General features: G+C 39.7%; 1 long non-coding RNA gene across 3 annotated transcripts in view; it reads right to left on the bottom strand.

The window, feature by feature from the left end:
* LOC125148077 (uncharacterized) overlaps positions 1–24,347 on the bottom strand; it is a 76,586-nt gene that overhangs the window by 24,983 nt on the left and 27,256 nt on the right. For all 3 annotated transcript variants that reach the window (XR_007145410.1, XR_007145408.1, XR_007145409.1), the window contains exon 6: positions 23,896–24,059. This is a non-coding gene — a long non-coding RNA (uncharacterized LOC125148077). The remainder of the gene's footprint in view (positions 1–23,895; positions 24,060–24,347) is intronic.

The raw sequence follows: 24,347 nt of genomic DNA, 5'->3' as shown, positions 1-24,347 counted from the left end.
TCTGGCTCCACTGAATTGGGCAAGTCAAATAATCCTTCCTAGTCTTGGCTTTCTCATCTAAAATGGAACCGGTAAAAAGAACCAACTTCCTAGAATAAATATATACATAATGAAAGTGACTCACTGTTCAGACAATGCCATATACACAGTAAGTGCTCAATAAATGTTAATTATACCTTATTATTATGAAAACTCCAAGTCCTGAGAGAACAGGAAAGGGTAAGCACACTAATCCTCGTTGACCAGGGAGTGTGTCCTTAGCAAAGCAATTTTGCAATAATGCTGTGATTCTGCTCAGCTAACATAGTTTGAAATGCTCAGAAGAAAAAAAAAAGCCAGAAAACTGTATTGTATGTGTGCCTCTGAAATAGGCAGGCCCCAGCTGCCCAGCATGCTAGGGTGCTCCCCGTAAAAATGTGGGATGTCACCTGCTTCTCTCCTGTCAGAAGGAAACAGTACTTGAGTAATCTCATTTAGAGGCTGAAGGGGAAAAGCACAGCATGGTTTCTGCCATGATGTGCTCCTGAAATGGTGGTCATGTTGAAACAATTTCTATTGTGTTGGCTGCTGCTGTTGCTAAGAACCATTTCCCCGTCTCCTGACATTGAGGCCACCATGACTCATTCACCTCAAATTCTTAAATGAGATCATCCCTTCCTCATCAAATGCCTTCCAACCTCAAAGGGCTAGCATGAGAACTAAAAAAAGTAAATGAAGAATATTGTGAGATATTGAGAGCTATAAAAATACACTCTCTTACTGTGAAAACTTCACCAACTAATGTTGTTCAGGAAACAAGAGACTAAACTTTCTCATTCTTTGCGAGTTAACCGGAAACCTCCTTATTTCCACACTTGTTAAAATCTTTATAACGTGCATTAACCCAACTTGCTGCTTTCAAAACTTTAATCTTTGAAGGCTTTGATCATATTATGCTTCAAGATCATCTTTCTGACCATCTCTAGTTCTGTGCAAGAGGAACCAACAACATGGAAGTCACCTGACCTCAAAATATTCCAAAGGCATTGTGTTGACCAATAGATAATAATTTTCTTTCTTCTCACTTGCCTCCTATATATGAAAAATTGAGTGCCGGAAAACAGTTGGGTTACTTGAGTATTCAAACTAATTAAATTTTTATTCCATTTTATTGGCTTATACGAATCTGATGTTAACTTAATATAAAAACCCCCATGGGTAAAATCCAAGTTCGTAACCTACCATTTTACAGTCTCAAATAGATATGTTATAAATGGTGCCTGAATTACACTTACTGACTAAATCTTGTCACCTTTATTGGGCTACTTTGAATATTTTCTCTAAAATTGGAGAAAAGTACCCTTAATATAAAAATTCTTGAGCTGTCTTGGGTCACAGCTCCCTTTAAGAAGCTGTTGAAAACCATGGACCTTCATCCCTAGACAGAGAATGTATACATATACCCAAAGAGCATCCATAGACTCCTAGGGGGTTCCAGGGACCCCAAGTTAATAGCTACTGGCTTAGATTTTCTTTCATTATTGAATGGTTAAGCCCTTCATTAAAGAGTGGTCCTGGATGCTGAAATTGTATAAGTAAAAAATAGTGGGGCACCTGGGTGGCTCAGTCAGTTTAAGCATTTGACTTCGGCTCAGGTCATGATCTCATGGTTCACAAGTTTGAGCCCTGCATCAGGCTCTCTGCTATCAGTACAGAGCCCACTTGGGATTCTCTGTCCCCCTCTCTCTCTCTCTGCCTACTCCCACTTGTGTGTGCTCTCTCTCTCTCCCTTTCTCTCTCAGAAATAAACATTTAAAAGAATAGTTATTCTGACATTTATAAGCCTCACATAGAAACCATTGAATTTAGGCTAACTGAATTTTTTTAGGCCATCAAATTTTGCTGAGAGGTCACTTATTAATTAACTAAAGAGAAGCTCTTTCTTTCCTATAAGTTGGCCACATTGGAACATGCCCCTATCTCACTCCCTGAAAAAATATGATGTATTGGTATCTGTCACCTTTGTCCACACTCAGGTGTTTTCCAGCCACCGTGGGAGGTTCCTGGTATCCTCGGGAGGGAATATGTTTCACATCAGAGTCAAATGAAAACTTCAGAATAGAGGGGGGAAAATGGACTCCTAGATAAAGAAGCACTGAACAGAAAAAAAAAAAAATAAGAAGAATTTCCAGGAGAGGAAGGACATCACAGGCAGAAGGAATTCATTGTTGCATTTTTTGAAAACATTCATATCCAGCTGTATCTTTGTAGTCATGAGACTTAATTTCTAATTTTAAAAACGGATCAAAAGCACATGTCAATAACTGGTTCAGATGGTCTCTGAACATTTGGGATTTATGAAATAGATGGGGAGTTTTAAAGCCAAGTCTCCTCAGCTGAGATGCTACACATAGCCATTTTCCTCTTCACTAGCCTATAAACCTATCAAGGTGAAATATAGTGACACTGTCTCATCTTCTTCCCCAAATTTAAATTCTAGCTGATTGATCTTGAGAAAACTATGTAATTCTTCTAAGTTTCCCTTTCTTCACTGTTAAATGAGGATGTTAATACCTACTTGACCTGAAGCTTCTGGGCAATCAGATTATACTTTATAAGGTACCTATCACTTTACTAACATGAAGTAGTAAAATGTCATTTGAAGGTAGACAGGGGTCAGTAAAAGAGGTATACTCTAAACCTGAAGCAACCACTGAAACAACAAAACATTATAGCTAATCAGTCAATAAAAAAGACTTAAAAATTTTTAATTAATCAAAACGAAGACAAAAGAAGAGAAAAAAATAGTGAACATGGATATGTAGAAAACAAGTGGCAAGGTGATAGATTTAGACCTGGCTGTAATAATAATCACATTAAAGGGAAATACTCTAAATATCACACTTGGAAGGTAGAGATTGTCAAATTCAATTTAAAAAAAAAGTAAGACCCAATTATACGCTGCCTTCAGGAAATGAACTTCAAATGTTAGTACAGAAATGGTTGGTATGGTGTAAAAACGGGAGATGATATACCATGATAGTAACAATCAAAAGGAAGTTGGTATATCAGTGTTAATATCAGACAAAGCATATATTAGAGCAAAGAATATTACCAAGCATAAAGTCATTTCATAATGATAAAAGGATTAGTTAACCAAGGGTGCACAACCATTCTGAACATTGATGTGCCTAGTAACAGAGCACCTAATAAAGGAAGCAAAAACTGATAAACTAAGACAAAATAGACAAATCCACTATTTTATATTTACACAGTTTGATGTAAGGGTATAGTTCAATATCCCTTTCTCAGTAATGGACAGAATAATCAGACAAAATCAGTAAAAATGCAGGAGATCTCAACAATGCTATAGATTAACTTGACTTAATTGACACTTATAAAGTTTTCCACCAAACGGCAGAATACACATTCTTCTTAAGTGTGTGTGGAACGTTTACCAAGATAGACCACATTCTAGACCACAAAAAAGCCCCAATAAAAATAAAGGATTTAAGTTATATGAAATATAGCTTCTGAACACAGTGGAATTAAATAAGAGATAAATAACAGAATGAACTTTGAAAAAAAATCTCTGGATATTAGAAAAGAAAATTATACATTTCCCAAAACCCATACACTAAAAAAGAAATCAGGGGCGCCTGGGTGGCTCAGTCGGTTGAGCGCCCGACTTCAGCTCAGGTCACGATCTCACGGTCCGGGAGTTCGAGCCCCGCGTCGGCTCTGTGCTGACTGCTCAGAGCCTGGAGCCTGTTTCACATTCTGTGTCTCCCTCTCTCTCTGACCCTCCCCCGTTCATGCTGTGTCTCTCTCTGTCTCAAAGATAAATAAATGTTAAAAAATTTTAATTAAAAAGAAATCAAAAAGGAATTAAAAAGCATTTTATACTGAGGTAAATTTTAAACGTATGAATTTTAAACATATAAAAATTTGTGGGATGCTGATAAAGCTAAAAATGTGTGCGATATTGCTAAATTTACAGCCAAAAACTTTAAAAAGAAGAACAAAATAGGAGAATTAACATCACCTGCTGTCAAGACTTAATATATAGTAATCAAAGACAGGGTGGTATTGACATAAAGACGGACAAATACTATTGATTCTCATTTTTCAGATTATGTATTTGCAAATTCACCAACTTGTTAAAATTTACCCAGGGCCAGGGGGAAGCTTTTGAGATAAAAGATATTTTCATTGCCTTGATTGTGGTGGTAGTTGCATGGATGTATCCACATGTGAAAATTTATCAAATTCTTTAAATATGTGCAGTTTATTGTATATCCCACATGTGAAAATTTATCAAATTCTTTAAATATGTGCAGTTTATTGTATATCAATAAAGCTGTTAAAAAAATTAGAGACTCACCCAATATTTACACCTACTTTCTACCATGCTGGACTGAGATTTTCACACATCCTTTAAGAATTTCCTAATTTTTCAGAGAATTTGAAAACAACAAAATATGCTAAATATTCCACTGACCAGATGATAAACTTTTCTGTGATGTTTCAGAGGGCACATTGGACTTTGCTTGTATCTCCAGTCACCAATATATATATTGTAGACAAGTTAACATTTTCTTACGGAGTCGGAAGTTTGGGATAAACCAATGATTTTTTTTTAAGATTTCCTTGGGGCGCCTGGGTGGCGCAGTCGGTTAAGCGTCCGACTTCAGCCAGGTCACAGGTCACGATCTCGCGGTCCGTGAGTTCGAGCCCCGCGTCAGGCTCTGGGCTGATGGCTCTGAGCCTGGAGCCTGTTTCCGATTCTGTGTCTCCCTCTGCCCCTCCCCCGTTCATGCTCTCTCTCTGTCCCAAAAATAAATAAATGTTGAAAAAAAAATTTTTTTAAGATTTCCTCATGAACACTCAGATATACACAAGAGGGTCTAAATTCTATATACAAATAATTAAACTATGAGAGATGTCAAAATCTTTTCTCTTCTGAGCTGTGCCTTTCAGCATCAGAGAAAGGGAGTAAGGAGAGCATGAACCATCTGGCACTTGATTAGTCAGACATCAGTATGAACTCCCATGTAGCTTAATATATACAGAGAGACATGCACAGAAACAATTATAGATATGTATATATACACTGGTTACTAGGCATATATAAGTTTCCTAGCTCTGTCCTTGAGAGGGCCTAGGAGCAGTGACAGTCTGATGGCAAGAAGCACATCTGTGCCTAGATCTTGGTTTCTAATACCACCATCCACTAAAAGGAACCAGGGCTCCTTGGAGAAATGCTTTATTCTGAGATTGGGATAAAGAAAATACAACATGACCCTGGGGCATTTTATAGTGCCAGAAAGCAAGAAAGGATTCAAAAGAACAAAAAGGATGGGGTCTTATCAAAGGGACATAGGAACCAACCTGGAAGAGCCTCCGATGGCTAAAGCTGAAATAATTTAAGCAACAAAATAAATACATAGTATTGAATAATAACTCAAAGTATAAAATATACATGCATCCATGTTAATATAAATAATATAAATAACCAAATAAATAAGAGAGCTATATCTTTTTTCTAGAATTCTAAATAACATATATAGATATTCTCCTATCCAGAGAGTGAAGTTTAATTCCCTACCTGAACTTAGTGACTGACTTCCAAAGAACAGAAAATGGAAAACAAAACATAGTAACTTTCAATGGAGAGTCCTGGAAATACACTATCTTAACTAAGTAATCAAAATTGCCATCATCAGTGATAAGTCATGTTGCTAGTGTATAACCCCTGATATAAAGAGATAAGAAGAACACTTCACTTTTGTGGGGTTTTTCCCCCAAATTTCATATTCCCAGTATCTGCATGAGGAAAACATCAGAGAAAACCAAATGGAGGGACATCCTACCAAATATCTAACCAGTCACTCCTCATCAGTGTCAAGGTTTTAAAAACAAGAAGGACTGAAAAACTGAGAAAGACCAGAGGAAACTAGGGAGACATACAATATAAATGCAGTGTAGTACCCTGGATGCGGTCCTGAAATAGAAAAAGGACTTCGGTAGAAAAAAAGGTGGAATCCACACAAAATTTGGACTTCAGTTAACAGTTGTGTACCAATTATTATCTCTTAGTTTTAAGATTGAACCATGGCTTTTAAAGAGATTACATTAGGAAATATTGGGTGATGGATATTTAGAGGAACTTTCTTTACGATTTTTCTATAAGTCTGAAATTGTTCCAAACTGAAAGTTTATTTTTAAAAAAAAATTCCATCCTCTCATTAAATTGGTTAAAAGCCTTCAAAGAGTGACAGAAGGTTATCATCATGAAACTGCTCAACTGGACAAATGAATGCTGAGATTTGATTCTGGCCTGTGGCGTTGAGAATGTCACTCTGAGTAGGAGATGGTAAGTCAGTTGTTCTCTTCTCCCTAGCCCCAGGAACACCAAAAACTGCAACTTCCCTTGCCACCTAGCCACCTCTCAGAGAAGAGGTGAAGACCTTTAGAGAAGAGAGAAGCCCACGGTCTGGAACAGCATGGATGGCATGTGTCATGATTTCTCATGACAACTGAGCAGCCAAGAGCTCTGCCTGGCTGTGGGGCGACAGCACAAGGTTCTAGAAGCTTAGGTATTGGCAGGTAGGGAGGTAAGCTCAATGAATCTTTTCTGTTTAAGCAATCTGAGCCACCCTGCCAGCTTGATATTTTAAATTCACCAAGAATTGTAAAAAACAAGGCTTAGACATACTGAAATGTATGTCATCCTTCCCAAGAGGCAGAATCACAAGCTTATCCAATTTGCCAGCTGACAATTTGGCCATCTCACTGTCTGTGTCTCAAAACCAATTCAAATAGACACATTGCTCATCCTGAGTGATGCTAGATGGACAGACGTGTCAGCAGCCAAACTGTTCTGAGGCTCTCATCGGGCAAGCTCTTCTGTTTTATTTTTTTAACATTTTAAGAGAAGAGCCTACCTTCAAAGGATATGAGATCTCCAATCATCTTCAAATTATGCTGTCTGGAAATGTCACCAATCTCACACAGACTCCAAGAATTAATTCATGACAAGCTTGAAAGAATGCCTAGCACTCATCCCTGTAATTCATCACTAGACTTACCAGCTGATCTCTTCCATGACTCCCTTAAATGTCTTTTCTCCATCACGTGACCCACACTACATGTAAAAGACCTGATGAAAAGATTCATGAAACATCATTTCATCAAATGAACTGTGTTTAATTCTGCAGAAAGAAACAAGCCCCTCCAAGAGTGAATTCTGATTTCTAAAACCTACAGCTAAGGAGGCATCAGGGACTAGCAAGACAAGTTTCACAAAAAACCCTCAGAGAATGTCTACATTTTACCCCTGCTGATGCCACCGGCCTTCCTGGATGTCTGGGTGTGACTCTCCCAAGATACCAATCCCTGGTCCCCTCACCCAATTATACCAATCCCCAGTTTGTCATGGGTTCAGCACTCTTTTGGTGACCATATGTCCCCATACTCTGCTCACCTGCCAGACTAGCCTCCGCATCAAAGGCTACCACATAAAATAGAAGGAAAGTTGGGGTAGAGGAGAAATCCACATCTTTAGCTTGGGTTTGCTGATCTACCATCACAACAGTATATAGGAAGATGCTCAGTTCTGGTATGTGTTGAGGATAAGCTGTTGTTCTAGGCAAAAGAAACCCATGTCTCCATGTGGCTTCAGATTTATCTAGAGTGACACAGACCTTACCTCAGGTAGCATTGACCCAATTTAAAAGAAGCTCACATTCTTGGCAGACAAAACTGTGTATCTCCAGACTGGGGTATGGTGGCAGGGGTGGGGGTGGCAATAAAACTAGGCAGTACCACAGGAAGAAGTAATACAGTCTTGCTCTAGACTTCCTGACAAGTTGGTTAAGTAACTAGAATCCGCTTTCCCTGGCAACAGGTACTGACACTGATGCTCATCCAAGTAGCACATCTTCTGTCAGTCTGGGCAGAGTCACAAGAAAGGTAGTGTATCTGAGACAACATGTTAGGGGTATCAGGTGGGGTATAGGAGACAGAGGTAGTATATCCAGGGTTGGCTGCATGCAGATGTCCAGGCAGTCCATTGTTGTGGGTAAGGTGCAGCAGATACTCATCAGAACCCATGGAGCACTTGCTCTAGAAAGAGGCTGCAAAGCACCATCCATTCTGATGATTCTGTTTTTGGTGTATGCCATTCCATTTGTTGTCTTTGTTTTATAGTGATTATACTCCATGGTTATTTAGCTATTCTAGCCTGAGAGCTCATGTCTCCTAGGACAACTAGTCTTTCCAGTAATGTGTAGAAGGGAAGGGCTGAAGTTCAAGCTCTAGTCTATGAAGTGAAAGAGAGAAAAGAGAAAGATAGCTCCAAGCACTGCAGAATCATTGCAGGCTCCTCCTATTTGCCACCTTTCCATCAAGCAGTTCCTCTGATCATAGATTCTTTTTTTTTTTTAATTCGGTAAAGACAAACAGAGTTGAGATGTCAGCCCACCGGCCCAGGGTGGCAAGAGGAGGAGGAGGTGGATAGATTGCTCAATGGAAGACAGCCAGCCCACAGCTTTTGTCCATCTTTTCACCCCAGAAACCCTTTTATGTTGCCTTGCTATTATCCCACTGTTGATGATAGTGACTGTTAATGTCAACAGGTGACTAAGATAGGGGCAGACTATGGCTGCTTCAAAATAATCCTGGGGAGAGGAAAAAGCAAGCATAGAACTCAAAAACTTTTTTTTCCAATTTGCCTTCTGTGCTGCCTCTAGCTGTTGTCTGCCCCACAGTACAGACATCTCCCTTCCAACCAACAGCAGAAACACACACACAGGCACTCATACACCCATAGTATTTCTGTCACTTCCTCTTAGTCATGTTTTCTTCTTGCTTCTATAATTTTGCCAAAGTTGTGTTTCTTCAGGGTTTGTTTTATCATTATGTAAATTCAAGTTTTATTTCAGGGAAGTTTCTTGAATTGCATCTTTAAATATTTGTTCTGACAATTATTTCCTTTTTATTCCTTAGGGAAACAACAATTGTACATATGTTGGATTTAATTTGCCTGTCCCATCTATCATTCTCTCTCTAACTTGCTTTCATCCTCTCTCTATTTCAACTTAATGTTGTTTACTTTCTGTATTTTGACTCCTTATGTTATTTATCCTGTTTTCAGCACAATCTATTCTCTCTTGTGAGTTTTCTAATTTATTTTTCATTTCTGTGATGAGTTATGGCTTCTCTCCCTCACATACACATGCATACTTCTTTCTTGAGTTTTGACAACACATGTTTTTTTCTCTTTTAAAAATCATAGTTAAACTTTCGGCCACAATTTTTACCAGTTCTATGGTAGTATTTTTCTGATTTTACCATAGTTTTTCCTAACTTTTCCCTTTTATTTTTTTCTTGTAGTATCTTATATAGATCATGGGTTAGTTTCTTTTTTATTATTTATATCTAAAGAAGATAAGACTTCTCTGGACCAGCTATTGACTCTTTATGCTTCCATATTTTTCACCAGTAATATGAAGATAAAATGAAATAGGGCAGGGGTGCCTGGGTGGCTCAGTCGGTTGAGCATCGGACTTCAACTTATGATCTTGCAATTTGTGGGTTCAAGCCCCATCTCAGAGCTCTGTGCTGACAGCTCAGAGCCTGGAGCCTGCTTCAGATTCTGTGTCTCCCTCTCTCTCTGCCCCTCCCCTGCTCACACTCTATCTCTCTCTCAAAAATAAATAAATGTTAAAATTTTTTTTAAGAAATAATGCAATTATTAGAGTTTGCCCTTATAATTATATAGATGTCAGTATTTATAACCTGATTTGTTATTTAAATTTTTTCCCTATCTATTTCCACTCTTCTCTTTAAATGCCAAATTCATAAAAAGAATTCATAAAAGAAGATCTGGAGGAAATTCTAGCTTATTTAGGCCCAATGTAATGGGATCTCCATGACAAATCTGATGTCTTGCCCTGCTCTGTGGCACATAATTTCTTCTTCTCTGAATTAGAAAATGGCTCAGGGCACTTGGATGGCTCAGTCAGTTGGGCGTCCGGCTTCGGCTCAGGTCATGATCTCACAGTCCGTGAGTTCAAGCCCTGTGTTGGGCTCTGTGCTGATAGCTTGGAGCCTGAGTCCTGCTTCGGATTCTGTGTCTCCCTCTCTCTCTGTCTTTGCCCCTTCCCCACTCACACTCTGTCTCTCAAAATAAAATAAAAAACATTTAAAAAATAAAAAAAAAAAAAGAAAGAAAATGGCTCCCAAACTGTGCTCCATGCAAATTGGTCTTCCATGAGATTTGAATAGACAAAACACCAAAGAAAACATACTGATGTCAAATAAGCACATGAAAAGATGTTCAACATGATTGGCCATTGAGAAAATGCAAATTAAAACCACAGGATACTACTTCTCACCTATGAGAAGGGTTTCAAAACACTTGATTGACAATACCAAGTTATGGAGAAGATGGGAGCAACTGAAATGTTCTACCAAATATTGTATAGCCACTCTGATAACCCCCTTGGCAGTTTCTTATAAAATAAAATATACACTTATCATATGAACTAGAAACTGCACTCCTATCTTTCTCGCTAGGAAAATGAAAACTCATGTTTACACAGAACTCTGCAAAAATGTTTCCAGCAGTTGTATTCATAATCGCCAAACTAGAAACAACTCCAATGTCCTTCAATATCAGTCAATAGATAAAATAATTCTGGTATATTCATAAAATGATTATTGCTCAGGTATGAAAGAATTTGCAAACAACAATATGGATGAATATTCAAAGCATTTTACTGAGTGAAAGAAGCCAGTCTCAAAAGATGACATATCATGACTCTACTTAAATGATATTTTGGAAAGAGCAAAACTGTAGGCACAGAGAAGAGAGTGGTTTCCAGGGGTTAGTGTTGGGGAAGGGTATGTCTACAAAGGGGGAGCAGAAGGGAAGTTTTGGGGGTGACAGAACTGTTCTGTATCTTAATTGTAGTGGTGGTTGGATGAATCCACACATGTGTTAACATGTGAACACATTTATATGAACCATACACCAAAATAAAGTTAACTTTACATTACGCTAACTTAAGAATACCATTCATGCTGGGAGAACTGGACAGCAACATGCAGAAGGGTGAAACTAGACCACTTTCTCACACCATTCACAAAAATAAACTCAAAATGGATAAAGGACCTGAATGTGAGACAGGAAACCATCAAAACCCTAGAGGAGAAAGCAGGAAAAAACCTCTCTGACCTCAGGGAGGGAATTAAAAGGAAAAATGAACTATTGGGACCTCATGAAGATAAAAAGCTTCTGCACAGCAAAGGAAACAATCAACAAAACTAAAAGGCAACCGATGGAATGGGAAAAGATATTTGCAAATGACGTATCGGACAAAGGGCCAGTATCCAAAATCTGTAAAAAGCTCACCAAACTCCACACCCAAAAAACAAATAATCCAGTGAAGAAATGGGCAGAAAACATGAATAGACACTTCTCTAAAGAAGACATCCGGATGGCCAACAGGCACATGAAAAGATGCTCAACGTCGCTCCTCATCAGGGAAATACAAATCAAAACCACACTCAGATATCACCTCACGCCAGTCAGAGTGGCTAAAATGAACAAATCAGGAGACTATAGATGCTGGAAAGGATGTGGAGAAACAGGAACCCTCTTGCACTGTTGGTGGGAATGCAAACTGGTGCAGCCACTCTGGAAAACAGTGTGGAGATTCCTCAGAAAATTAAAAATAGATCTACCCTATGCCCGAGCAATAGCACTGCTAGGAATTTACCCAAGGGATACAGGAGTGCTGATGCATAGGGACACTTGTACCCCAATGTTTATAGCAGCACTTTCAACAACAGCCAAATTATGGAAAGAACCTAAATGTCCATCAACTGATGAATGGATAAAGAAATTGTGGTTTATATACACAATGGAATACTACGTGGCAATGAGAAAGAATGAAATATGGTCTTTTGTAGCAACGTGGATGGAACTGGAGAGTGTTAAGTGAAATAAGTCATACAGAGAAAGACAGATACCATATGTTTTCACTTTTATGTGGATCCTGAGAAACTTAACAGAAGTCCATGGGGGAGGGGAAGAAGAAAAAAAAAGGGGGGGGTTAGAGAGGGAGAGAGCCAAAGCATAAGTGACTCTTAAAAACTGAGAACAAACTGAGGGTAGATGGGGGGTGGGAGGGAGGGGTGGGTGGGTGATGGGTATTGAGGAGAGCACCTGTTGGGATGAGCACTGGGTTGTATGGAAACCAGTTTGACAATAAATTTGATATTAAAAAAAAAAGAATACCATTCAGAGAAAACTATAGTCAGATGTTATCTTTTGAGATATGTTCATGCATTCACACACATAATCTTAAATACATGCATGTATTTTTGTTTTATTTTTAACTGAACAGTAATATTATACTTTGAGATTTTTTTTAAAATTTTTTTTAACGTTTATTTATTTTTGAGACAGAGAGAGACAGAGCATGGACAGGGGTGGGGCAGAGAGAGAGAGGGAGACACAGAATCAGAAGCAGGCTCCAGGCTCTGAGCCATCAGCCCAGAGCCCAATGCGGGGCTCAAACTCACGGACCGTGAGATCGTGACCTGAGCTGAAGTCAGACGCTTAACCGACTGAGCCACCCAGGCGCCCCTATACTTTGAGATTTTTATAGGATCCCCTTCTCTCAAAACCAGAAGTTCTTTTTATTCATTTTTGGTGGGGGAGGAGCAAGGAGACAGGGAGAGAATCCCAAGCAGGCTCCACACTTTCAGCCCAAAGCCCGACGTGGGGCTCGATCTCACAAGCCATGAGATCATGATCTGAGCTGAAATCAAGAGTCAGAGACTTAACCAACCGAGCCACCCAGGTGCCCCAGACTTAGAAGTTCTTAGGTACATTGGATCAGGGTGTTCTCCTTTAAAGATTCTTGTTGTTACATATACTGTATTCTCCTTGCAGTTGGGCAACTACATTGAGACCACACAGAATCAAAACCCCCTTGGGCAGGAGCAGTAAAGAGAGCTTCCACAGTCATGTACGATGAGCCTTTCCGAGAGGGACCCAGTAGACACTGCTGGCAGCATACTCAGCATTCTTTTCTCCCTTCTGCCTTCTCAGAATCCTAATTTTGTTTAGACACCTATTCGAACTCTTTCAAAATCCTGTTAGAGGCTCTGTAAGCAAAAACTTCATACATTTAAGTTGACTTCTAAAATTTGTCAATATATGCTTAAATAGCAACAAAGAATGAATTTTCCAGCACATTGCAAATATTGACATCTTGCAATAAAACCATTAGGTCCCTTTTAAAAATCCACTTGATGGGACTTAATACCACAGAGATTTGGGCCTCGTCACTGTCTATTTTCAAAAAAAAAAAAAATAGCTGAAAAATCTCTTTTTTATATAAGAGGCAGAAATTAAATTTTTTTTTATTTTTATGTTTTACACTTATTTATTTTTTATAAAGACAGAGCACAAGCGGGGGAGGGGCAGACAGAGAAGGAGACACAGAATCCGAATCAGGCTCCAGGCTCCCAGCTGTCAGCACAGAGCCAGACACGGGGCTCGAACTCACAGACCGCGAGATCATGACCTGAGCCGAAGTCACACGCTTAACCGACTGAACCACCCAGGCACCCCAATAGGCAGAAATTTTATACCATTGATTTATTTCCTTGAAATCCTTTTTCCTTTCCACTTCCACCATAGAACTTTATCCTAATATATTGACTTAGAGATCTTTTGTAATGCTCATAACATTGACATTTTCCTACAATGAAGACTTATAAATGAATGTCCTAGTCTCCCAGATAGTCTCCCAGATTTTTATTTCAAGTTGTATCATAAGGTTACAGTAGACGCAAAATAAAATGTTCGCTGATCATTCTTTCAACATTAATAATGGTATTTACCAAAATGTAAACACATTCTCATTTTAAGGGTCAGGAGCAGGACTTGACAACCAGTCCCAGAGCGAGTATATTCAAGACTCTTATCAGCAATGAGAAAGCAACCCTGGGTGATGAGCTGTAGATAGGATAAAGCCAGGAAACTCTTACGACATGGAAACTCACAGGGTTTGGGGGTAATAAAGAATGTAAATCCAAACACTTAAGAAAGAAATCCTAACAATCAAATACAAATTTTTTTTAATAGAGAAACTCTTCGCAATTTGTTTTCTGAGGCCAGAAAAACCCTGATAACCTGAAAAAGACACTACGAGAAAGGACCATTATGGGCAAATATCTCTTATAAACACAGGCATAGAAATTCTAAACAAAAATGCAAACAAATTGACTCCAGCAATGTACAAAACTATAATATGTAGGAGGGGAATTTTCTGACCAAAAAAACCAAAAACAAAACAAAAACAAAAACAAAAAAAAACCCCAGATTAACAAGAGAAAAGCATACAAACTTTTAAAAAATGTTGTTAAATGTTTTATATGTCAATAAATGGGGTAGAAGTCCTTCAGAGAAAGAAAAGAAAACCCCTTAGCCTTGGAGGCTTTTAGATTATTCTAAGAAAAGATAAATTTATAGAGATAACAAGTCAAAGGAAAGAAGCTTCTGGACTTTTTAGGGGTGGTAACTTGTGGGAGGGTAAACTTATGGGGTACACTAATGGTAGAGAAGAGTTATTTAGTAAGATTTCTTATGTAGACTTTTCTTGGTGCCGACTCATCTTAGGTGATAAGCTTTTCTTCCCTTCCCGGCACAGGAAAGGTAGAGTCAGGAGGGGAACCTTCACCAGGGTAATTGATACCCCACTTTTCAGGCAGATAGAGAGGAGAACAGGGGACTCACTCTGTGTTTGCTTTTTCTCAGCTGCCTTCAGCCCAAAATGATCCTTCTGCAGTGTGGCACATTTGGGGATGCAATCTTCTGATCCCCTACAAATACATCACGATCAAGTGGGCTCATCACAGGAACGCAAGGTTATTTTAATACTTGAAAATCAACCAACATAAACAACCACATTCACATAATAAAAGAGACAGCTATATGACCTTCTCAACGGAGGAAGAAATGGTCCTTGATAAAATTCAACACCTGTTCAGGATTAAGGAAAAAAGCTTGTAGCAAATTAGAAGTAGAAAGAAAGTTCATTCATCTGTTAAAAGATATGTACAAAGTATCTATAGCCAGCTCTACACTCAGTAGCGAAATATGAAAGTATCTCTCCTGGAGGTCAGGAACAAGGAAAAGGTGTCCACCATCACCGTATCTCTTGACGTGGCACAGGAGGTTCCTGGCAATGATATGAAGCAGGAAAGATAGAGACACAGAGATTAGAAAGTTAGAAGAAATATTGCCATTACTTACCTATGATATGGTTGTGCACATTCCAAGAATTCAAAACGACATACACACTGCTGTCATTAACAAGTGGATTTGTCAGGGCTGCTGGATTCAAGGTCAAGAACAAAAGTGAATATACATGTGCGTGTATATTTTGAGAGAGAGACAGAGTGCAAGTAGGGAGGGGCAGAGAGAGAGGGAGACACAGAATCCCAAGCAGGCTCCAGGCTCTGAGCTGTTAGCACAGAGCCCAAGGCAGGGCTCAAATCTACAAACTGCAAGACCATGATGAACCGCGAGATCATGACCCGAGCTGAAGTCGGACACCCAACCGACTGAGCCACACAGGTGCCCCAAGAAAACAATCTTGAAATAGAGCAAAGTCGGAAGACTTCCATTCCCAAGTATTCCATAAAGCTATGGAAATTAGGACAGTGTCATATTGGCGCAAGGACAGAACAGAATAGAAAGTCCAGAACCAGGGGCACCTGGGTGGCGCAGTCGGTTAAGCGTCTGACTTCAGCCAGGTCACGATCTCGCGGTCCGGGAGTTCGAGCCCCGCGTCAGGCTCTGGGCTGATGGCTCCGAGCCTGGAGCCTGTTTCTGATTCTGTGTCTCCCTCTCTCTCTGCCCCTCCCCCGTTCATGCTCTGTCTCTCTCTGTCCCAAAAATAAATAAACGTTGGAAAAAAAAAAAAAAGGAAGTCCAGAACCAGATCCACATATATATGGTCACCTGACTTAAGATCAAAACATCATTGCACTTATACATACTATGATTTCATTTATAAAAATTGCAAGAGTGGGAAAAACTAATTATTGATGACAGAAGTCAGAATAGTGGTTACTCCTTGGGAGAGAGGTAGGACTAGAAAGGGGCGTGAGGGAATCATCTGCATGCTAACATAGATAATGCTAACATAATATGTCTCTTCTGGATTATGGCTACACAGGTCTATTTGTATTTAAAATCTTGCAAGCTACATGCTTAATATTTGTGCACTTATTGTGTGTGTTGTACTACAATAAAAAAATTAAGAATATAAGCTAGATCCTTACTCCATTTATTTTTTCTTTTTTTTTTTAATTTTTTTTTTAATTTTTTTTCAACGTTTTTTATTTATTTTTGGGACAGAGAGAGACAGAGCATGAACGGGGGAGGGGCAGAGAGAGAGGGAGACACAGAATCGGAAACAGGCTCCAGGCTCTGAGCCATCAGCCCAGAGCCCGACGCGGGGCTCGAACTCACGGACCGCGAGATCGTGACCTGGCTGAAGTCGGACGCTTAACCGACTGCGCCACCCAGGCACCCCCTTACTCCATTTTTTGATGTTTGACTGCTGATTGCTTTTAAGTCTCACCGCTTTATCTTCCCCTTCTGCCCCACATGCCCTATACCTGGGAAAGCTGATAAGAAAGATGGGTGCTCCCTACTTTGGCCCTGATAGGAGGTTCAAATCACTCAAGCCCCTGCCCACGCATGGAGGTCCTTATCTCATCCCCATCCCCAAACCACCAAAAGAAACCCCAGCCAGTCTCCTTTCCTGGTTCTCTAAAGGAGAACCCACTTTTGGACCACTTTTGGAGCTTTCCTGCTGTTCCCAGAAAGTCTCTTTATGTGAAAAATGAAATTTTCATAACCTCTTGATACACATATGGCATTATCAGTCTCAATAACCAAATTTTGACTTGAAAGTCAAAAGTCCTCCTTCCACAAATAACCACAACAGAAGGGAAATGATTTTGCTTTGGTTTTGTGTTTGGTTTGCTGCTGCACCCTCAGCTACTACACCAATGCCTCGCGCATAGCACTTTCGCAACAACTACGTGTTGGATAAATTCTCGTTTGGTAACTGCAAGGATAGATGGTAGAACTGCAAGGGTAGAAGGATAGACGGGATGATGTCATCAGAAATCTCAATATGGGGCGCCCGGGTGGCGCAGTCGGTTAAGCGTCCGACTTCAGCCAGGTCACGATCTCGCGGTCCGCGAGTTCGAGCCCCGCGTCGGGCTCTGGGCTGATGGCTCAGAGCCTGGAGCCTGTTTCCGATTCTGTGTCTCCCTCTCTCTCTGCCCCTCCCCCGTTCATGCTCTGTCTCTCTCTGTCCCAAAAATAAATAAACGTTGAAAAAAAAATCGGATTTATAGAAATCTCAATGTATATCTCTAAACCAAAAAACTAGATTCTCAAATCAGGGGTGTTCCATAGGAGGTGCCAACTACAGTAGAACTCCACCCATGGTAAAATAAATCAACTTAGAGTTATGAAAAAAGAGGCCAGCTGGTAAATGAATAAAAACGGCACAAGTTCTGGGGTAAAATATGTCAGGAATTTCACTTCTCATTACATGAAACAGCAGGCAAATAGGTCTCTGTGGAAATACTCCACCCTTCGGTGAGCACGGTGTGGCTCTCGCTTAAAAAAAAAAAAAGGAAAAAATAAAAACAAAAAAAAAATCCAAAAATGCTGCTTCTCTGTAATCATTCTCATTGCCTTATCCATGGGATGTTTTGTTCAGGGTCAGCTTAGTGATGCTTTGTAAAGAAGGACTGGAATCCAAGAATATCTCTGATTGGAAATAACTTGTCAGAAACAGGGGGCTCCTCTGAGCTCTCCAGTGAAGCACAAGTAGTCTAGAGTCAAGCTTCTCTGGAGAACATTCTTTGGCGGGCTCCAGGATTCAGCAACACAGCCTTCCCTGGGTTCCACTGCATTTTCTTACCCAGGAATGGAGCCCCAATGTAAGTAACCCTCTGTCTTAGAAAAGTTTAGCCTTCCCCTAGGGGTCAGGTGGTTTCTCTGTAATTTCAAATGTATGTCTGATATGCTGGTGTTGGACATCAGGGAACATCCATCCAAAGCCCATAGGGCCTGGCTAGCTGTGAGGAGAGAAGGAGGTCCAGGTCTTATCAACTGATTTCACGTCTGGGTCTTTGTCTTTCTACGGAAGAAGTAAAGTCTGTGCCTATGAAATGAAAATGCTCCACCTCGCTGGGAGGTGTTCTTAGGATGTCTCCCAAATGAGGTCCATAATGATAGCTCACAAGTGGTCTTATTTGACCAGTTATTTGGCCGGGTGTATAAGTATGGGCCCTTTTTCACAGGTAAGACATTAGGGTCAGAATTTGTAGAACTGTAAGAGGGAAGGAGTTCTCCTGCTTTGTCTCTTGGTCTCCATCTCAAACTGAGAGAAAAAGCAGAAAGAACTACTTGAGAACAGTGGGGGAGATCATCAAGGACGAAGGCCACACAGAGGCTCCCAAAATACAAGTCATTCTCCTTGTAGCTTCCAATTTTTACCATTTTATGTTTCAGGGTGGGATGAAAATCTACAGATTCTGTCCTTGAATGTGACTAAGATGCAGGATTTGGGGGAGGGCAATGTGCAAATAAGACTACACCAACATTTTGCTTTCTAAAAATAAATAAAACAAAAGCATTTCCAAGGATCCTGTCAGTTAATAGCCACTAACGAAAGCTCATTTTCTAATTATTTGGAGACTAGATAGATAGATACACACACACATGTATATTCACTTTTGTTCTTGACCTTGAATCCAGCAGCCCTGACAAATCCACTTGTTAATGACAGCAGTGTGTATGTCGTTTTGAATTCTTGGAATGTGCACAACCATATCATAGGTAAGTAATGGCAATATTTCTTCTAACTTTCTAATCTCTGTGTCTCTATCTTTCCTGCTTCATATCATTGCCAGGAACCTCCTGTGCCACGTCAAGAGATACGGTGATGATGGACACCTTTTCCTTGTTCCTGACCTCCAGGAGAGATACTTTCATATTTCACTACTGAGTGTAGAGCTGGCTATAGATACTTTGTACATATCTTTTAACAGATGAATGAACTTTCTTTCTACTTCTAATTTGCTACAAGCTTTTTTCCTTAATCCTGAACAGGTGTTGAATTTTATCAAGGGCCAGGCTACTTGTAGTGCCAGGACTCTTTGAAAGGGATTGAAATTATTGAACTACTGTTTTCTTCATTAACTCTTACCTATTCCACCAGCAAACGAGGGCTGCATCTTAATTTTGCTAGCATTTGCTAAGCACTTGGCTACTGTGTTAAATTTCCTATACGCTTTACCTTCACTACACCTCAGAACCATCCAATGAAGTTGGAACAGAGGCACAGAGAGGTTAAGTGACCCAACAAATAAAGTGTGAAGCTGGGATTTGAACACAGAATCCACCCTCTTGACCGCTACTCATTCTACCTCTGTTGGTACAATGGAATATTGTTGATACAATATTGGGATTGAGTTGGAAAGGTAGGAAAATTCAACCCATAATTACCTAAACATGAACAACTTCATTTTGGGTCTCATTTCAACATCTCACATAACCCTCCTTGGGCCCATTTCCCTTGCCTAGAGGAAAGGTCAATATTGTGGTCAACCTGTGGAAAAAGGTGAAGACGACCTGAGACCTCAGCCCAAAAGTATGCCCTGTCAGATTGGCAGTGTCTAAGGGTGCGAGTTGAAATGCAGGTAGCATACTAGCCAAGAATGTGCCATCCTTGATCTAATCTAATCTTCATCCTTGATCTAATCTAATCTCCATCCTCTCCATCTAATCTCCTTGTTGTACAAACAATGAACTGTTTAAGGCCACATGCCAAACCCCACCAGACCTCAGGTCTTCTTGATTCTAATTTTGCCACTTTTTCTATAAAGTCCTGCAGCCTTCTTCTTGTGAAGCAACATCCTAACCCCTTTCCCTATTTAACACTATTGCTGTGAATAGCCAAAATGATAATGCTCATGAAATGTCACTGAAATCCATAAAGCCTGATTTTCTAGCAGGGGGTTATAAAGATAAGCAGCAATATCAAGCCATTCCTTACTTGTGAGTTTTACCTTTTGGAAAGATTCATTTTGAAGGGAATTATATAGAACATTTCTTCCAGTAGAGCTTGCTAGGCCTTCATCACCATAAAGACCTTTGCTAATTATTCTTACTGGGGCACCACTTAAGAGTCATGTGAACACTTAAGTGCCCACTTAGCAATGGCTGTCTAGTGGCCAAAAGTAGTTAATGCAGCTACCCAAGGTGCCTAAAATTACCCCCAGGAAACAGTTTTAACACTAGGAAAATCACCCTCACTCATGTAACTATCTAGCAATTTGAGGAAAGAAATCCATCAACTCTTCAGGGTACCATGATCATTTTTGTAATTTACCATTTGGGGCAGTAGCTAGCACTTGAATGCACCAAAAATGAGCCTAATTTTGTTTTGTGCCCCATCTCTCACTGCATCATCTATTACAAATCCAATTTGGCAAAAAGCATCATCTTAATGCAAGCATTACTAAGAAAAGAACAGACGGACACAAAGAAGAGAGAGACAGATGTACCTTTGGATGGAAGTGAGGTGTGGAACTTCACGCTACCAAAAATAAACAGTAATTTTGATACCAAAATTAGTCATGAAGGGCATCCAAGGAATAGTCAAGGAACTCAAAACTTCCACAGATGTTGGAGAAATTGCTCACATAGAACTCTCTTCCTTCACACACGTAGCTTGAATTTGTTACAAATATTAAAGGACTTTTATCTGGTGTTCTGTTTTACTATAGCTGAGAAAGCCAACAGTGACAACAGAAGTCTTACTTTTTTTTTTCAAGACAGACTTTGACACCTCAGAGGTCAGTTTTGTGCCTGACACAAGGTCTTCTATACAGTAGATGTTCAGTAATTATTCTGCATTGTATAACATAAATTAACATTGACTCTATGTTTAGCACGCTAAGTGCTCAGCACACTACCAAAGAACTTCCCCACAACAGTGCCTATTGCACATGAGGTTAGAAAGACTGCCTTCGTCTTACAGAGAGTAAAATGAGGTAACTCAGCCCAGATCACACTGCTGGTAAGCGATGGAGCCAGGACTCCAAGTCAGCCTCTCTAGTTCCTAGACATCCTAAGCACCATGTTGTATTTTACGAGTATGATAAAACCAGACATTCTAGTCATCAAATATTTGGAGAAGATTGCATGTGAATTGTGCTCAATCGTGAGATAGGATGGCCCAATGTCACGTGGCTGGTGTACAATGTGTTTTAGCTTTGACCTTTGAAGCCAGCTTTACAAAGGATTACACTGTTCTTGAAATGTCATTTCTGATCAGTAATTTAGGTGTCATATGAGGGCTTGTGCCTCTCACAACCCTCTGCCCTTTTGGATTGTTTGCTATTCAATTTACAAACTGGAAAACAGATCTGTGAAGGGAGGGGAGGGTGAAATAGAAGAGAACATTGGATATAGAGGTTTGGCAAGTAGCTTGGCTACATATGCCTACCCCACAACCACCAAATCATGTCCTGCTCTATTATATTGAGGGAAGAAAAGCTCTAAATCATCTTTCTCTGGGAAGCTTCTTCATCATTAACATGAAGACAACAAGGAGAAATTCTTAAGGAGTCTTCTTTTTGAAAATTTGTTCCCTGGGCAACATTCATTCATCTCCCCCTCTTTGATCTATCTGCAAATCCTTGGTGCAGTCTGCTTCCTGCATCAGAACTCAGCGCAAGCATATCATCCTATCACGGACATTAAAGCCCCGCTGAAAAATAACAGTGGAGATAAGAGAAAGTTTCCTTGATTCTTGTTCTAGGTTTTGGGTCCCTCATCACAGAACTATTCAGGCTTTGCCAAGATAAATAATGAAAAAAAAAAAAAAAAAAAGCACTAGCCTGGCCCAAGAAAGTTGTCTTTGGAATGAGAGAAGAGTTTTCTCTATGCACTGTGCTCTCCTCTGTTTCAGTGTCTGCTCACCTTGTACTGTAACCATGTGATCTGGTAAGATCAAGCTGGAAAGAACTCAGCACAGCATGGTCATTTGGGTGGCCAGAACTACTAATTCATACCAAGGCAAGGGGTTTCCCTCCGCTTCATCGAAGATCAGTACACTAGTTTAGTATGAGGACAGTTTTCCTATCATTGAGGGGAAACCCACCTATTTCTCAGTCATGCTCAGATTGGGTCAACCAATGAATATGTTTACCAGAGATTGGGAAAGATACAAGTTGGCAATTACTCAGCAGCCAATTCGTGAGAACAAAATGTTTATATCCTCCAAATTAATAGGTATCAGGGAGGTTGGACCCAACATCAGAACTAGGAATCAAGGACCTCATGATCAACACAATACCAGGGACTCCTGACCCAAGATGCTTTAAGAAGAGTCCATCAGGATTAACACTACCATGTTCTCCAAATGCTATTGGGTTTTATGAACTGACAACTCTATTGGAGACTGTGTAAGAGTCTCCAATTCTTCAACTTAATACAAGTAAGCAAAAGAGTTTGAAAAAAGTATCACTCTCAGGTGAACTGAAGCATCTCTTATAGGGGACACCCATGGTTCATACAATCAAACAAAAATGACACAATGTTTCAGACAGAGATGGATGCTCATTATATAAACCCCATGAAATTCATTGTTGGAATCATTCCATTTACAGGAGGTCAGGGCTCCCTCTCAAGTTCCTCTGAACAATCTGAATGGTCCCTGCCTTTGGTCTTAAAGCATTTAGATCTTAAAGCATTCATGTAGTTTCCCCAGAATTGAGGGAAATCAGCACATATGACTTGGAATTTTTCCAAGTTCACCTTTTTGTTTTCTTTCTTTTTTTTTTCTTTGCATATTATCTGCACAGATATGAAGAACAGGATTGGAAGCTTCTTCGTGCCTCAGCGCTGACACTTCGCCTTTCTGCCTTACTTCTTGCTCTACTAAACCATTTCCAAGGAAAATTTCCACCTTTCAAGCCTTAGCTGGAAATCAGCAACCAAACGTCTTTGGGGGATATCAAATGCTGGGGTTTGGCAAAAGCCTTTGCACGTCTGGTCAATTTGTTTTGTGTTGGAAGGACATTTAATCGATATCTGTCTTATTTGCTTACACATGTATCATCCAAAAGTCATTTTGAAAGAACCATTTCCCTCCCCGGAAACTTTTATACATCTGTTGCTGGATATATAAGAGATATTATAAATTTTCTTGAATCCAGAGAATGACCATTCAAATCCTCCACACATCAAAAGCTTCAGGAAACGCAAGATTTAGGACCGCTCTAAACATATAACATCGAACAAATTTTCCCATTGCTCCTAAGTGCATAAATGACCCCATCTCTTTATTTTTATAGAGAACAAAAGGCAGCTATTAGACGAAAGTAATGGTATTGACCAATGCCTAACCAACCAGTTTCCCAAATTTCTTAAATATAAAACTTTGCATGTTCCCTCACATCGCCAAGAAAGGACCAGTTCAGATTATAAATAGACAGAAATAATCCCATTTTATTCCCCAAGGAAATCATATTCTCAAAACTCTACAGTTTTGGCACAACATTCAGGCCCCATCTTAATCTACAAATATATTTCTGTCACGAGAAACCTACTTAAACTTTGTGTTTCAAATGAGAAGTATGAAAACTTAGAGCAATAAAGAACCTTACAGATCATTCAATTTGCCTTTCTTTCTGTTTAAGTCGGTGTCTAGAAATATATTAAGATTTCTCATAAAATAACAACTAGCATTCACTAACAAATTAAACCCAATGCACTGTATGAGCACTTACCTCCATTATCCTATCTAGCCTTCACAATCGCCTTATGAAACATATCCAATTATCACTTCCATTTGACGCAGAAGAAAACCCAGGGAATCATACTGCTTATAAGTGACAACAACGGGATTCAAATCTTCTCTGTCTGACACCACGGCCAGGTTCTTTACACCAGTCTGCCTCCAAGGAAAACAGTGACATAAACATATTTCAAAAACTTCAGAAAATAGGACATAAACAACACATTAATCCACCCTAACGCAACATGTTGGAACATTCGGTGATTTTCTTCTATGAAGCTCTCTCCTTCCCTGTATAATATTATTGTCTTTATTACTTAAAAATGATTTTTATGAATATTTCCCTGTTTTCTTTTTTTAATATAGTTTATTGTCAAGTCAACTAACATACAGTATATACAGTGTGCTCTTGGTTTTGGGGGTGGGTTCCTGTGATTCTTCGCT

Source organism: Prionailurus viverrinus, chromosome D2, assembly GCF_022837055.1.
Source record: "Prionailurus viverrinus isolate Anna chromosome D2, UM_Priviv_1.0, whole genome shotgun sequence".
NCBI lineage: Eukaryota > Metazoa > Chordata > Mammalia > Carnivora > Felidae > Prionailurus > Prionailurus viverrinus.
Note: the sequence above shows the minus strand (reverse complement) of the source record. Positions and strands in the feature narration are given on the sequence as shown.